This window comes from Pinus tabuliformis, chromosome 3_1 (assembly GCF_031772625.1).
Source record: "Pinus tabuliformis cultivar Carrire ecotype Pingquan chromosome 3_1, CPIR1, whole genome shotgun sequence".
In the NCBI taxonomy this organism is placed as follows: Eukaryota; Viridiplantae; Streptophyta; class Pinopsida; order Pinales; family Pinaceae; genus Pinus; species Pinus tabuliformis.
The window spans coordinates 604,907,718-604,925,162 of NC_142301.1; the positions used below are offsets into that span (position 1 = coordinate 604,907,718).

General features: G+C 37.7%; 2 long non-coding RNA genes across 2 annotated transcripts in view; one reads left to right on the forward strand and one right to left on the reverse strand.

The window, feature by feature from the left end:
• Positions 1-16,701, reverse strand: part of LOC149188452 (uncharacterized) — a 76,472-nt gene extending 59,771 nt beyond the window's left edge. Inside the window, exons 1-2 of the long non-coding RNA XR_016256286.1 lie at positions 16,582-16,701; positions 16,283-16,499 (exon numbers count right to left, since the gene is read on the reverse strand). This is a non-coding gene — a long non-coding RNA (uncharacterized LOC149188452). The remainder of the gene's footprint in view (positions 1-16,282; positions 16,500-16,581) is intronic.
• On the forward strand, positions 9,903-10,771 carry LOC149188453 (uncharacterized). The gene is made up of 3 exons (XR_016256285.1): positions 9,903-10,028; positions 10,150-10,226; positions 10,335-10,771. It is a non-coding gene; the product is annotated as an uncharacterized LOC149188453 (long non-coding RNA).
• Positions 16,702-17,445: the final 744 nt, after the last annotated feature.

Consider the following 17,445-nt stretch of genomic DNA (forward strand, 5'->3'; position numbering starts at 1 on the left):
AATTGCTATTAAGCGAGTTTAATTCTCCAACCATTCCCAAGAAGCCCATGAACCTCTCTATATTTTCATGAACTATCACTAGTTACAGTTACCAAAAATTATAATTGCGAGAATGTTGGCCATACGAATCAAACTACAATAATTAAAACACTAACTTTAGGGAGTCAAAACGAAGTGTCATCTTTGATGAGCATTGGGGAATGTTGTCAAACCAGTAGATTTTCAAGTACAGGAAGCAACAATCTACATAAATGTGTGGCCCTTTAGTCCTGAGATTCCTCTAAGTCACAATTCGTTGGTGTCTCCAACAACAAAGGGTCAAGGGATATGATTCAATAGTTATTGTAAACCACCATAGGAGGGACCCTTCTAAGGTACATTATACAGTTGACAGTGAACATCTAGACGGCTAGTGTCTGTGGTTTGATGATGTGGCTATGTCTTTTAAAGGGTTGAGCATTGAGAAACTAGTAATATCAAAAGTTGGCTCAAGGACAGGTCATGTGACTTCTTTTATTGATCACCATGAAGACAAAGGTGACAAGAGGAGAGTTTTGGAGAACGTGATCCATGCCTTCACAATATAATGGTTTTGATTGACATGAATGCACACACACATATTTCAAAACAAAGAATATTTTATATATTTTGTTGTCAATTGACTTCGTAGCCTAGTTATTTGCAATTTTTTTCTAATCCTATTTTATTTATGGTTTCTAGGTTTGATTGATTCGGTGATTAGTCTATTTCTAAAACATTAAATATTTTACCCTTGACCTTTCTCTTAGTTACTACCAATTACTACCCCTCACGAGCTCTCTATAAAGGAAAGGGGGAGTATGGCTATGAGACCTTGGTCCATCACTAACATTCAAGGATGACCTTCAAAGTAACCTTTTACTAAAAAAGAGTCTTCATCCTACAAGCCCTAACTCTAGAACTTGTAAACCCAATGTGGGTCATTGTAGGTATCCTAGTATAAAATTAAATTCCTTGAAGTTGCAGATCCAAGGTCAGAAATGTGTGTCAAACACATATAAGTTGATATTTCTAACCTTTGTAAAACCTAATAGGATTTTTGGTATCTTAAATCTAAGACTTTGAGAAACTTTGAATTTGTGTGTGTGTGTATTTTCATAGCTCGTAATCATGTTTAATGTCAAATTTTTGGAGTTTTGTTGCTTGAAGGTTTTGAGTTATTCAACGCTTCAAGGGGTCTCACCACCCATTATCAAGGACTCAAGTAGGGAACAGTGGATCGGAAACGAGTGTTGGGATTATTATAAAGGCAAAAACAATTACGTGAATGTTAAAATGAGCATTCACTAGATTGATAAAATGGAGAAGATATTATTAAGAATTATTAAAAAAAATATAATGGCAAAAGATTATGGCCATGGGCATCATAACTAAAAAGGAAGGTTTCGCCTAAACAAAAAGAGGACATTAATGATTTAATTGGTTCTAGGATTAAATTAATAATAATAATTATTATTAAGATGATTTTAATAATAATTCATTGATTCTTAATATCAATAATAATTAAAATTGACTACATGAATAATAAGATTATGTAGATAGAACAAATATTAATAATAATAATAATTAAACATACAAAATGAACACAAATTACTCTAATAATAGATAAATTATTTGGGTAGGAATAGGGAAGAAAAAGAAGAAATAAAGGTAAATATTATAAGTTATCAAATTGAGAAATGGGAGGAATGATTATAGCGAAGAAATTAAAAGTTGCAAGTAAGAGTAAGCAAAAATTATAAGAACACAAAAAGGAATAGGAAAATGGAGAGGGGCGCTTAGGACCTAGAGGGAAGGGGGAAAATAAGAGGAATAAGAGATAATAAAGGGGAGAAAAAGGAAAAAAGGATAGGTGCAAATAAAAGGGAGATATCAAAAAGGGTTTGGGGGGGGGGGACGGAATCAAGAGGACTACAAAAGGATGATCGGTTATTATGCATTCTTTCAATATGAAGGCAAACTTCATGAACTCTTGGGAATATGTTCTTACAAACCACTCCCTAAAAATCTAATCAATTTTGTTACTAACTTGGTCACCTAAGCCATCAAACCCTTGTCTGTTGATCCTCATATTCAAGAGTGGCTCATGCCTCAACACCTCCTCACCCTTATAATTTATTGTGCCATTGGTGCCCATACTCATGCCCCCTCTCACTTTTTATCCACTAACCACACGAAAACTCACACAAATCGTTACCCCCATGCCCACTCTCATCATCACCCTGCATAGGAGTTTGCCATCCTTAAAACCCTATTCAATAGAGTTGTCAGAATTCCTAATCTGTTATTTATGGACAACGAAATATCTCACTTAACAAAAGCACTAATCAAGAATTGCTATTCTTCATCCCAAATCAGGAAAGCCTTCCTATTTCCCTGCTCTCACCACCCCAAAGCCCCCCAACCTCTCCGAGGGCTCTCATTTATCTACCTTATATAAAAGGTATCATCAATAACATTTCAAGATTCTTAGCTAAAAAAACATTAAAACCTAATTTAAACCTTGCAAAACCCTAGAACAATTATTTAGGTCTCCTAAAGATAAGCTAGATCCAATGCTTGGCCCCGAAGTTTACCAAATGTAATGTTCTTGTGGCAAGTCCAATATTGGCCAAACTAGTAGGTTCTTTAAAGCTTGGTTGAAGGAGCACATCGCTGACATGACCCACAATTGAGTCTTGAAGTCAGCTTTGGCTGAACAATCCTTCAAAACCTAGCAGCTTTGACCAAACAAAAATCCTTGCCCATGCCCCAATCTAGTCAACCCATCTTATTTGGGATGCCCTGCAAATTGAAAAGCACCCTGAAATTTTCAATAGGGAATATTGATATAAAATATATGCCTATTGGCAACCCCTTATCCACCATCTATGTCATTAATTTATCATTCTTCTCGTAGTATTCCTGATTACCCCCCCCCCCCCCATCACCACTTTGTGGTATCTCTCCTTTATCTACACCTATCCTTTTTTCGTTTCCACCCCTTTGTTATCTCTTATTCCTCGATTTTGCTCCCTTTCCTCTAGGTCCTACTCCCCCACCCCTGCCCTCCGCCCCCTTTTTTTCATATTCCCCTTTCCATGTTCTTATAATTCTTGCTTGCTCTTACCTAGGGTTCATAATTTCTCTGCTATAATCGTTCCTCCCAATTCTCAATTTGATAATTTATAATATTCACCTTTATTTCTTCTTTTTCTTCCCTATTCCTACCCCTATAATTTATCTATTATTCAAGTAATTTGTGTTCATTTATACGTTTAATTATTATTAATATTAATATTTGTTCTATTTACATATTCTTATTGTTTTTAATTATTATCAATATTCAAAATCAATAAATTATTAATAACATCATTGTGATAATAATAATTACTAGTTTATTCCAACTAATTAAATCATTAATGTCCTCGTCTTTCGATTTAGGTGCAATCTCCCTTTTTAGTTATATTGTGCATGGTCATAATATTTTACCATTATAAAAAAAAATTAATAATTCTTAATAATGTTTTCTCTATTTTATCAATCTATTTAACGTTCATTTTAATGTTCACATCGTTTTTCTGCCTTTATAACAATCCCAACACTCTTTTTTGATCCATTATTTTCTGTTTGTGTCCTTGATGATGGGTGGTGAGACCACTCGAAACATCACACAACTCAAAACCTACACACAACAAAACTCTAGAAATTTGACATTAAACTTTAAATTGTCTCTTATTAAAAAATATTATTTTTCTCTATCGTACCATGATGATTAGATCAAGATGTTGGAAAATTAGGGGCATAGGGCCCAATCCAAAGAAAATAAGGTTGCAAAGAAATATTGGTGTAAAAAACAGAACCCTATCATCATTATTCAAGAAACCAAATTAACTTAATAAAAATGGATAGAGTGAAGGAGTATGTTTGGAAGTTGAATAAATGAATTTATAAGAGTTCATTAATCATTTCAAGAAGACAATATCGGCAAATTCCAAACTTGTAGAAATTAGGAATTTTATCCAAGGGAGGTTTTGGATCAATATCATAGCTTTCTCCAATGTGTGGAACCTATCAATTTCAATTACTATAAATGTAAGCAAACAATTAACAATGACATGAAGAAATGAATCTTATCATAAAATGGAAAGGGGCACCAGAGCAATAAAAGTGAATCGAGGGACAAACCCAAGCAACAAGAGTTAAATGAAAATTCCTTTACTCCACCTCCATGTAGGGAGTGTGCAATCGATATGAGAAGGATTAACGACATATGCAAAGTTGCTATGCCATTGGATGAACATTATAAAGAAAACAACAAAAAATAAAATATCTAGAAGGAAACAACAAGGAAAGAGGATGATGGATGAGAAATTGAAAAGTAAAGTCTTGTAACGCTCAACCTAATAAAAATGAAGGGACAAATCAAACATGCATGAGTGAAAGGTGAAAAAAGCCAACATCAAGTTGTTTCATCAACCAATAAGCCCACAAAATTGTATAAAATAAAAAAGAGCTTGCAACAAGTTGAAGCCATGGATTCCCTTCCAAAAATGTAAAAGGTTAAAGGGAACATGTATAGGAGGAAGGTGGTACTTGCATTAAGGAAAGGGGTGAGTTGCAATAAGTTCTTGTCCATCCAAAAGTCAATGGTAAGAAAATTAATCTCCCACAACTAAAATGGGAGTTAACATACGAAATATTGAAGAACTAATGATGTTGATGAAAATAAGAGTAAGTTACATGATTGTGACATGCCCAAAGGAGGTGACAAGCAAGGAGATTGGGAAGGATGGGGGGAGGGGCTGAGGCTCTTCCAAAAGGATAAACTAGATTAACTCACCATATGGCAATGTCATTGTCATCAAATTTATACTAAAGAGCATGAGAGGTAACCTACTTGCCACTCTTTAAGGGATCACATAGTGCAAGATCTAGGTTAAGTCATTCAAGGTCTAATGCACAAGGAAAAGAGAAGGAAAACTTTGGCAAGAATTTGAGGTTTTTTTAATGAATGTAGTTGAATTTGTGTTTGTTTTGTTAAACACACATGGGCAGCAAGAGAATCTGAAGGATAAAACATGAGAATACATTTTTATTAACAAGAGATACACATTTATAGTACATGGTTTGACCGTTGGGTTCCACATCCCAAGGTCACTTCCACACTAACCCATTGAGGATTAGGTGTCCAACATTCCCCCCCTTAATCCGAAGGGTTATGTATGAGTCCAAGAAGAGCGCTGTAATACAAAATGTGCAAAAATGCATGGTAGCACTAGGCTGAATGTGCCCTCTGAAATGTTGGTATAAATGGCGGTGGTTTAAGGATGACCACCAACACTGGAACGCTTAGTACAGTTCCTGGAACTCTTCCAAAACTGGCAAGAAGCTGAAGTCTTCTGCTAGAGGAAGTGCTCCTATTGTTTTGAAGAGGGAAACCTTCAACCATGAAAGAGAGGTCTCACCCCGCATAAAAGGGAGAACTTCAACCTGAAAAGGGAAGTCTCAACCTGTGATGGTTTAAGGATGACCAACAACTCTGGAATGCTTAATGTAATTCCTGGAACTCTTCCAAAACTGGCAAGAAGATTAAGTCTTCTACTAGAGGAAGTGTTCTCAATTTTGTTCCTGGAATTCTTCTGAAGCTGGCAAAAAGCTAAAGTCTTCTGCTAGAGGAAGTGTCCCAGATTACCAACTGAAGACATGCTTAGGGGCATCTTTGTCTCTGGCTACAACTCTAAAACTGGTGTGGTAGGTTGTGGCTCAGGCTTGCGTAATGTGACTTTGAAGCTTGTAGATGACCATCATTTCCCCGCCTGTCAGATACAAGGTGAAATGATGGAGAAAACTCAACTGCAAGACTGTTCAATACTCTGGAACAAGTTCTGACATGTGATTGGAATATCTTCTTAGCTGTTGATGCCCATTGTCAAGAAGCGATCCATCCAAGATGAATCTTTGTTCTTGCAGGACATTTGTTTTTGAAGCATCTGTTTGAAGAATGACTGGTTTTATGACAGTGCTTACATGGATGAAGATCAAAACAGTGATCTTTCAGATAGCCAACTCGGTCACAGTGTTGGCATTTCAGAATCTGTTGTTGTTGCTGTTACTGTGGAAGAGGGGCAGAATCTGGAACCACTGGAGGTGAACTGTCATGAAGGAATCCAATACTTTGAAACTGAATGGGCTTTGAGTAGTCTAGAATATGAAAGGACAAGTCCTTCTCATATCCGAGACCAGTTCTGTGTTTGTTGTGGACAAGCTCTTCCCAAGGTCTGATGATGGGCTTGGGAAGTGCAAGCTGAACTTCTGCATCTGCATGTAACCTTGTTGCTTTATGGGAGTCTATTTCAATCTTCTGAACAAAAACAGGTTCAAAATAATGACTCCTCTGTTTTAATTCTTCTCACTGTAGCTGAGATTCGAGCTCCAAAAATTCTATCTTCTCTTGTGCATTTTGCAAACAAATTCTAATGTCAGCCAGAGAGGATTTGTTGATTTCTACTGTGTCATTAGTAGTAGATTGTATCAGAATTTTCGAAAATTCTAATACTTCATAAGCTTTCCCCATTTTCTCCAGTTCAAGAGTGCCAAGAAAAATGCATAATAATGACAACAATTTTAAGCACTTGAATTCTCTAAAAAGAAATATGTAGACACTTGCAGTAGGGTCAATATAAAACAATTTTGTCCCCTTTGAAATAATTCCCTTCCTCCTTAATTTAATGGCTTCATATTTCGAGTATTTGAAGGAAATTAAAAGCACTTCAAGTTAGCACAGGCTGGAATTTATACATGTGTTTGTCCTTTACTGTATTGGGATGCCGAAAACAACAAGCAAAACACTCATAAATCTGATTTTTTGTTGCAAACAAATAGCAGACAATCTGGTGCATATAACACTGGTATCACCCAAAAATTAAAGCAACGTTCTCATTAGAATCTGTTGAGAAAAACAAACTTGTTTGTTGCACATAAATTTATGCCCAAACTGCACAATAGGAACAAGTAAATTGAACAAGCAGCAACTTTAAATTGAATTGGAGCAACTTCGTTAATAAGCAGCAACTTTAATGTGCTTTCCACCATCGACCAAAGTTAAGAACAAGTTTTGAATTGAGTCAAAGGTGTATATCAGCATCTTAGTGTGTGGAGGCGTATCAGTATCAATCCGTGGAGCATGTTCCTGTTTCGCTAAATATGATGAGGACCAGCCTCGGTGTCATTACCCTTTTTTTTGCATGTAACATCTTTGCACCGCTATTGGCTTATAACATCTTTGTGGAAGCCATCTTTATATTGAATGATTGCCATGTACATGCCAGTCACATTGAGGCATTACAAACTTCAGAGATTGAACGCCATCTATTTTCATTAAGAGGTAAGAATGAAGCAGTTTGTTTAAAGCGCATGCATATCTATGTATCCTTATTAAAGCATATGCAACCTGAGCACCTATTGGCAACTTCAACTAAGCTCTGTGCAGAAGTACTTGCTTCTGCAGCTGATGGTTTGCTTGATCTTGATGATTTCGCTTCACAGTGTGTATTGCAGGATGCACTGCAAATACTAGCATGCAAGGAGATACGCATTCAAGGCAAGGGTAGCTGAGAATATGGAGCAAAGCGTATTAATCAGAGAGTAAATGCGTATATGTCAGGAGCAAAGCGTATTAATCAGGATACCAAACAACAACAATATTTGAACAGTTTCAACATTTCTAAGTTTCCACACTTTCCTTTATGATTCTCAACAAGCTGGGATTATTTCCCCTCTTTACGCTTCCAAAGTTAAATTCGAAACCTTGTATTTCATGTACCTACGACTATAGTGGTGCAACGCTTCATAATTTACATCCGACTGAATTTAATCCATTTTATTTGGACGGAGAAAACCCAGATCAGTTTGAAACATGTTCGCATTCGTATTTGATAGGGTTGAAGTAGTACCGCAGTTTTTGTAAAGGGCAAATCTCATTTCTCAATCGAAATTTCGACAGGGCTTGCTATATTTTCAGTTTCTGGTCATAGGCATAAGAAGGGACGAGCTTTCACTTGATCCATATAAATGAGTATTGTATGTCCGTTTGCAAAGGCATTCAACAAAGATGAGGACCACTCTGGAGAAAAGATCCAGGAAGTATATATATATATATATATATATATCGGCAGTATAAATATAAGACGCAGCATGTAATACAACCAATCAGATATGGATGCAGAGTATGTGTATACGAGCTGTATATCAATGCGGACCTCGAGCAGTTGTATATCAGGCGGAGTATGGGATAAACCCCATGACCATAGTCAGCACAGCAGTGAGGTAATACAAGCCCGTTCAAAACAATAACACACTAGCATATAATCGATCTTCAATGCAGCATTTGACTTCAATCCACAGGGTTATATCAGCTCACGGATTCCAATATTTAATCAACGCACGGGCTCCGGGCTCCGGGCTCCCTTCACTTGGCTTGGCTTCCCAATAGTTGAGGCACCACAGTTACACTGCGTGGAGGTCTTCTTCAGCAACAACGACTTGTCATTCTCCTTTCCTCCGCATAGTCAGGTACTAGATCCAAAACAAATTTGTGAGAAATTGGCAAATAGTTAAAAATATCTGACCGGATTGCAGATCGAAAAATACCCAGCCAAAACTCGACCAGATAGCAGAATCAGACTGAAGCCCAAAAGGAAAAGTACCCAGCAATTCAGAAGTTTTGATCATAAAATGATGCCCACTACACCCACAAATAGACCCAGCTGTACCCAAATTAAGCTGACTGAAAGACCCAAATCATAAATGCAACATGCAGGACAGAACTCTGGAGCTGTGGGAAACGCAAGGTGAACAAGATTGTCTGGATAGCTAGATCGGGCAGGTCACGATACACCACGAATAAACATATATACCCAATTCAATTCCTCGCGCACAATGCACATGAACACTGTGAATTTGCTTTGGAATAATGGCGGAATGGTGGAGCGTTTTATAAATCCCAGCGAGTTCTCCGAAATAAAAGAGATCAGGAATGCCCAGAGCTCGTAGTCAGGAATACATTGCAGTCAAAGAATAATCCTTACAACACAATCAAGAACCCGTCGGGCGTTTCTAAGACAAAGACGGAATTTAATTATTCAAACTGCCAGACAGGCCGGGGGCAGTGTAATACCAGACTTCCGTTGTCAAACCTCATGCTACACAGAAACGCTGGCAGCATTGTAGGAACGCTGGCAATGGAGCACTCCAACCGTTACCCATGTTATCATGCAGAAAGCAGACCCAGATTATTACACAGAGAAGAATGAGAAGAATATGGCAAAGGGGAGTTACAATGACAGATAGAGGCCAAAAATGGCGCTGGAGAAATGACAGACTTCAGTTAAAATTTAGCTGAGAAAATATTCATGAAATGCAGAATTGAGGGCAGAAATGATCTGCACATGTAATGACTCTACCTTAATTATTTACCGGAACTTACAAAGCTCATAAAAAAAAATTTGTTACAACTATATATTTCCCTCCACCATACTGTGCACATATTTACACGCAGCTCCAGATTTGATATAACACCTATGTACTAGTATTATTAAAGCGTTTAATATCAAAGATTTGGTTTTTATGCATGACGGTCCACGCGGCTAACAAACAGACTCTAATTCTATTTCTTATGCTACTGCCATCACGTGGCTTGCCTTATCCGCTGCGAGTGATATTAACTCTGCCCGCTCCGTCCTGTACGTGGCCCGGGCAGGCAGTCCGGTCGCACCAACCACTAGGAAACCCCGCCTCATCGACGGTGGAGATTGCCTTCCGCGATCCAACGGTGGTTACCTTCGCGGGTTTTGACCTCTTCTCTGGGATGCATTGTGATTGTTCTCATTTGCTGGGCAGCTCCTTGCGGAGCCTGCTCTGGTTCGGCCCTTGCGTTAGCAGCTCCAGTGAACCGGCATACCAGATCTTCGCTCAAATTGCTGGTATTGAACAGTGTTCGGGTCCTTCAGGTAAATGGCGTTTTAGCAGAGCTAATCTTACTCATCATCTTAACTCACTTAGCTGGAGCGTTGCTCGCTCACTATTGCTCGATTCATGATTTCATTTATGAGGGTTTCATGTTGCTTGCAGGATAAACCGGGTATTGCAAAGGCTCCCAGCTGCTCCAGAAAGAGTTGCTCCTTCAATAGGGTCTCAACGTTCCCCGGGTAAGGCATATTCGAATTGGAAAATAGTTTCCTAATTTTTCTATTGTTGTCTCAATTATTGTTAATAGTCGCACTAACCATGTTTCTTATGGCTATGACTCCATGCAGGTTGTCTGATGACCCCCATGAAATCTCTCGGCCACATCTGGTGGAATAGCTCTCCTCCAGCATTGGCTTTAAGGGTTTCCAGGTATGAAATTTGTTCCGGCCTGATGCCCTCGGCTGAAGAGTTAAGGTTAAGGGTTTTAGAAGACTTTCCCAAGTTCATCGAAGGGTCTTTCCTTCCGGGGTTTCATTCTACATAAAGTTGTTTTTAAGGGCGATGTGTCCCCTTACGAGCTCAGTGCTTACAGCTACTTAGGCATATATAGACTCCAGCTCATTTATTATTTTGTAATTGTACTGGTATTCAGGTTGTGGAACTGTATATAACTCTTCTCGGTTGTAATGTGATTAACTTTGGTGCATGGCTATGATTATTATGCCACGGCATCGAACCCTCTTTGTTGTTGTGAAAAACAATACCTTGTTGGTTTTTCTTTTAAGCTGGCGCGAATATATATATATATATATAGACTGTTCGCATTTCATGGTCTTGTCTGCGTTGAAACTATGTATAATTTTTTTTTAAGTTGAAAAGTGGCCTCGGCCAGCGTAGAGCTCTGTTCTTTACAATTAATAATGAGTTTCAGTTACAAAGTCCCTTGTTAATCCGCATCTGGATTTTGGTCGTAATCCTACTGTGTGCGAATTTCTGGTTTGAAAATGTCAGTGCCCGTTCACTCAGGGTCACTGCATTAATATTTCCTCTCGAACATCCATTTTCTATCAGTTGCCTTCCGTTCTTAACCCTTGAGGGTTTTATTCCTAGAATGGTTCCGCTACGACCCAAAAAAAAGGTCCACTGTTATGCTCTGGTTCAGGGTTTCTTGGGTTCATCCGTGGCTCATAACCCTGACCACGGGGCAGAGCGACCCATCTTTGCACACCCCGGAATCGTTGTTTGCTTCAGAACATGTTATTATGCTCTAACATTGTCTTTAGGTAACTTCAAATGAGGCATCTATTACAGTTCTTTGTTGTCTTTATGTTACTTGCATCAAGCAATTGTTATGAGTTTAGTTATGGTCTTTAAGTTGCTTACGAAAGAGGCACTATCATCAGTTCTCTCTTTTTTGTTTTCTGATGTTACATTTGTCCTTAGAATATTTGCAAATGAGCCTACTAATATCAGTTCTATATTTAGTCTTGCGTATGAGAAAGCTTTCCGCTTCTTTTTTTTTATTTAGGAGCTGTCTACAAAGTCCATAAGTTATCATACAGTTTTGATATTTGAAAGTTCATTAGTCCAGGTAGCCTATTTCATTTGCCTCCCTATGGTCTTAACTTTCTTTTCCTTAATGCATGGAACTGGTAATAGAACTATATTCTTTCTTTGCAACAGAATCACTCTACCAGCATACTAAAGTCTGTCGAAACGAAGTTGTTCAACTAAATCGAATTCAACTTTCCATTCGGAACAGAGTTATCTAAACAGAGACCGTTAATTAAATTCTTAACTGAGAATAACTCTCCTTGACAGTTACACTTCTACTTGTGCCTTTCAGAATTAGAAGTCCTGTATATAAAGAAAGTATCTGAACTTACTATATTTATTTTGGTTATAACCCTAGGAACCTGTTGCTTGCAGAGAAAAACACTTCTAATTCGGTTCAGAAATTAGTACAGTCTTCGGTTGGTACCTCATACCTGTATTGCTTCCAAATAAATAACTCCAGAGGAAGAGATCACCTCTGATTCTGTAGCTAGTCAAACCACCCGACCATGAGATTGTCTTTCGAGACCAAATCTCCCCCCTAGCTTGCTCAAAGACGTTCAGTGTTTTGCAGGTTGCTCGCGCTCTGCGCCCTTACTATCTGATCATCACCAGACATAGTAAGTTTCTTTTCCCTTCTTCCACTGCCTGTCTCTACAACACAGTTTTTCCTCCCTGCCTTCCTTTTCCTGGAAGCCATCCACGGTTAGGGGAGGTAGTTAGGGTTCAACAACTGTTTCCTTTTTTTAACTTCCCTCCTCAGAAGTTACATGATATCCTCGTCACTAGGAAATCATTTCTCATTTTCATTCACTAATATAAAAATATTAATTAATGCAACAGATAATAACCATCATCCTTCAGTTTGTTTTTCACTATGGTAAATAAAATATTTACAACATTCTGGGGATATTACAGCACATAAAGGCCATAAAACAAATGGCTCACAGTAATTATGCAGGGTAGGAATACGCCTACTCTGATACCATGTTAAACACACATGGGCAACAAGAGAATCTGAAGGATAAAACATGAGAATACATTTTTATTAACAAGAGATATACATTTATATTACATGGTTTGACCGTTGGGTTCCACATCCCAAGGTCTCTTGGACTCCTTTTGTCTATTCGGCTTCCACACTAACCCATTGAGGATTAGGTGTCCAACATGTTTCAAGGGATTTAATTTAATTCTTTGTGTGTTTTGCATATGCTATGAAACTATTGCAAAATAAACAAAAACAATGACTTCCCCAATTGCATTCATCTTATCTACTTCGATTATTCTAGTGCATAAAAGTAAAATAGAAAAAAGAAGACCAATAATTTCACATTCCCCAAAAAATTATGGTTTCTTAACCTATGGTCTCTAGTAAGATTAATGGCTAATTTTTTCTTATAGGTTCAAACTGCAAGTAAAGGAAACAAAGGCCAAGAAGAGAAAATGGGAGGTAGCGAAGGAAGATAAGGCAAGAGTAGGGAAATGTGAGAAAAAATGTGATGAATTGAAGAAACGATTGCAAGGAAACTAAAGGGGGTGCTAGTGGAGTACCTTGGCAAGGTGCAATGATGTCGGGTTTTAAGCCATAAACAAAGGGTTGAGGGCTAAAACCCTTAGAGATCCTCCATGAATGGATAAGTCTAAATCTTATGGAAACAAACCATGAAGATGGCCACATAAAATGGAGAATGTAGGTTCTTGTGTAAAATATCAACATGGATAGAGATAATAATTATTGTATTAGAAAATATGGGAGCCAACAAAAAAAAACCCCTCACACTTCATGAAAAACAAATGTGTATAACAAAAGACCCTACAAAAACCATGAAATACAAGATGAGTGAGGCCTCCACAATAGGAGTAAAAGCTCTGTGAAAATGTATAAAAACACAAGACAAAATCAAACAAAAGTGCCTACAAAGGGAAGGAAGAGCTACCAAGGGGATTTGAAGGCTAAAGTAATCATTGCTATTATTAATTTTGAGAAGCACCTACGTAAAGAATTGAAATTACCTTCTAATGGAAGTTGTCAATTTAACTCACAATGTGAATATCAATAAGTTTGGAATATAGTCTCTATGCTCTAGCTACTATGAAAATTTCTTTATGGTTTTGAAATTCACAATAGAAAAATATGAAAACAACGTAGGAAGACAAATTAGTAAGTTATAGATAGAGCTTATACATTTAGTACCCCATGGATATCATGTCGCAGACTTAACTATATGTTTGGTGTCTAATGGACTTCGTGTGACAATCTTACTCTATTTAATGTTCATCTTCTCTACCTATCAAATGTTTTAATTTTCATAAGTGTTACCACTTAAGAAACAACCTCTACATGGACATGTTTTGACCTTTACTCTATTTCACACTCATTATCACAATAGAAAAATATGAAAACAAAGTAGGAAGAGAAATTCGTAAGTTTTAGATAGAGTTCATGGGTTTAGTACTCCATGGATATGATGTGACAATCTTACTATACGTTTGGTGTCTAATGAACATGATGTGACAATCTTACTCTGTTTTGAATAATGTTAATATTCTCCACCTATGTGATTGTTTCCATTTTCATAGTGTTACTAAACACAATAACCTCTCCATGGACATGTTTTGATGTTTATTCTATTTCACAGTTGTTATTAAAAATGAAGACATGTTAAGCCACTCTTAAAGGACAACGACCTCTAGATGGGCATGCATTGAGCCCAATTCTATTTCAGACTTATTTTCACACAATGAAAAGATAAATACATGTTGGGCTACTCACAAAGGGCAGCGACCTCTACATGGGCATGCTTTGAGCCCAATTTTGTTTCATATTTACTCTTAAAAAATGACACCTATACATGGGCATGCTTTGAGCCAAATTCTATTTCAGACTTGCTTTTACACAATGAAAAGATAAATAGATGTTGGGCCACTAACAAAGGGCGACGACCTCTGCATGGGCATGCTTTGGGCCAAATTCGTTTCATACTTATTCTTAAACAATAACAGATAGATAAGATATGATAATTATGATAATGTCCAATAAATGACCACAAAATAGGTTAATTGGACTGCTAAGTACAAAGATGTGAATACGAAGCAAGGGTACTGAGCCTCTGATATAAAGAACAAGAAGTAAAGTAGAAACATGAAGTCTATATGTGAAAACATGAGAAATCCCTTTGATCCAAGTGCGGGCAGCCATAACAAGAGGGACATGTGTAGAGCAAAAGGATCATGACACACTAGATCTACCTCTCCTAACATAAGAGGACGAATGAAGAAAATTCAATATTGGACGATGCCCTAAAGAAGAGCTAGGGGAAGACATGGACCCTGTATTGTGTTATTGCTTGACAACTAAAACTTGTTGTTAATGTCTAGGTGATCTAATAGGCCATGCTAGTAAGGGATCCAGACTAGCAACGTCTCTGAGGTATTTGGGGAGGGGGAATTGTCCCTCTAGTCTTCATTAATCTAGAGCTAGAAACAATGCTATCTCTCTTAGTGTCCCTTTTTGAATAGAGCTTATTAGTTCCCCTAGTTGTTGGGAGTACCATAAAGGAGTAGATAATCCACTAAACAAAATCGACTCTAATGAAGAAGGTAATCCACTAAACAGAATCCACTGTAAAGAAGGAGGTACTCCACTGAACAAAATCCCGCTTAGAAGGAAGCTAGAAAGTGTGCAATACTTGGAGGCGTCCTACATGTAAAGAGATAAATATCTCTGAGGATAAATATCTCTGGTCTGATTATTGGAGGAAGCTGAAAAGAATCTGATCCCTTAAACAGGCTATGAATAAAACATATTGGGCTACTTACGAACTTTGTTGGGAAGATCTTGAGGTTAAGAAAGACATGTTTGTTAAACTAATGACCAGTTGCACATTCCACTAAAGATTTCGTAATAACCAGGACCACCAGCCATGGTCAAGATTCCTTCTAATATTATAATCTGATATAAGCAGTTGGTAATGATCAAAGTTCGTAATAACCAGGACACCGGCCATGGTCAAGATTCCTTCTAATATTATAAACTGATCTAAGTAGGCTGGTAATGATCAAAGTCTGCCAGTTTTTTAATTTCTAGACATACAAATAGTTTATAAGTTGATCAACAAGCTCACAGCATATCGTAATAATGCATATGGAAGAAAATTTAAGATCTGTTTCGTCCAAGTACTAGTCACCTCAAGGAATACGACGAGGCCGTTGGCTGTATTAGGGTTTACATTTATGCTTCCAGCCTCTTCCTAGATGAGGCGGTTGGCCGTATTAGGGCTTACATTTCTTATTCCAGCCTGTTCTTAGATCATTGATCTATTGTTTCAATTTGACACCGCATCGCCCATCTGAATTAACAAGTTTATAAGGGATGATTCTTTGTACGGACCTTTAAAATAATTGATTTTAATTGGCTACTTTATAGCTTAGTACTACTCATGCATCTGGCATAGGTCTGAGTATTCATACAGATTGCTAGACCGTGAAATGAAAGATAATATACAGTGTTGAAGCTGGACAGATACGTTCATTCTGGTTCGACCATGAATATACTCCAGTTCGTGTTTAAAGCAGTCTTAACAATATATCTACACTTGCAATGAATACATGCAATTGATTGATTAAAAGCAAATTTGCAGTGACACCCAGAATGAATATTTGGCTCCCCTGATGTTTTCTCTCTTAGGTGACTGACAGAATCTGTACCAGAAGAGATTGTGATAAAATGTGTACCTACCTTATAGTGATTCGAGATTTGAGGTGAAGAATGAGGACGCCGAAGTCCTGTGCAAACTACGACTCACACGTTCGACATACGCTTTTGTTTTTCACACGAACTACATGAGAAAAGACCGGTCGAGTTGCCCTCTTCTTTAGGGCATTCAGGATGACACTGCAACTTGACTATAAACTTCGACGGCCATTGCAATTCGACCACCAAGCCTCCTTTCAACCTGTTTCAAATGTGAGAGCTAATTTTAAATAATTATCCAATAAGCAAGAACTGTTAAAAGAATTAAAAGCGAAGCATCTGACCTGGAATAAGAGTCAAATTATTGCGATAGTTAATAACGCTTGTGATTTCCAATTTCAGTCTCAAATAACTTATTTCCACTTGCCAACCGTTGCGACGTATCTTTCTGTTGTGTGTCCTGCAACAACATAAGCCGGTCGGGCAATCAGAACAGTAAAAATAAGATTAAGCCAGATAGGAAATGAGCATTATTTACACAACTCACGTCATCCCTAAACTTCCAAGTAAAATTTTGGGTGAACAGATAATACAAAGGTGTGTAACAAAACATTTATGTCCCGGTCCCATTCTTAAATGTAATTTTTAATATAGCACTTACATTACCTAGATTGACGTAAACCCTAAACCAAGAGTGAAATGGGTTTAGCTCTTTACTAAATGGACCGAAGGCACGTAACCACGTAATAACGAAGCCTAAACCCTAAACCAGGAATGAACTGGGTTAGCTCTTTACCTAAAGCCAGAATAATCGACAGAATGCACGTACCTACATAATAATGAAACAGATCCGCACACAGTGTGCGTATCTCGTTGATTTTAGGGTAAGCGTAAGGCGGACGGTGTATGACACAAAATAAACAATTAGGAAACAGAGCCGTACAGATTGTGTGTATGTCGCTGATTTTAGGGTAAGAGTAAGGCAGACGGCTGTATAGATGACACGAAATAAATAATTATAAAACACACCTCCGTCATCTTTCCTTCTCCGCAATTTCACGGCAAAGTAAACCGGCCGGGAAAACAGGCAAGGTAAAAATAACGGAACGAAGGTAACCCTTAACCTAAGAAGAGGACAAGCACGCTATGAAACGCAAGATCAATACAGCTCATTGCATCATCTAGTTCTTTAAGCAAAAATTTGTTCG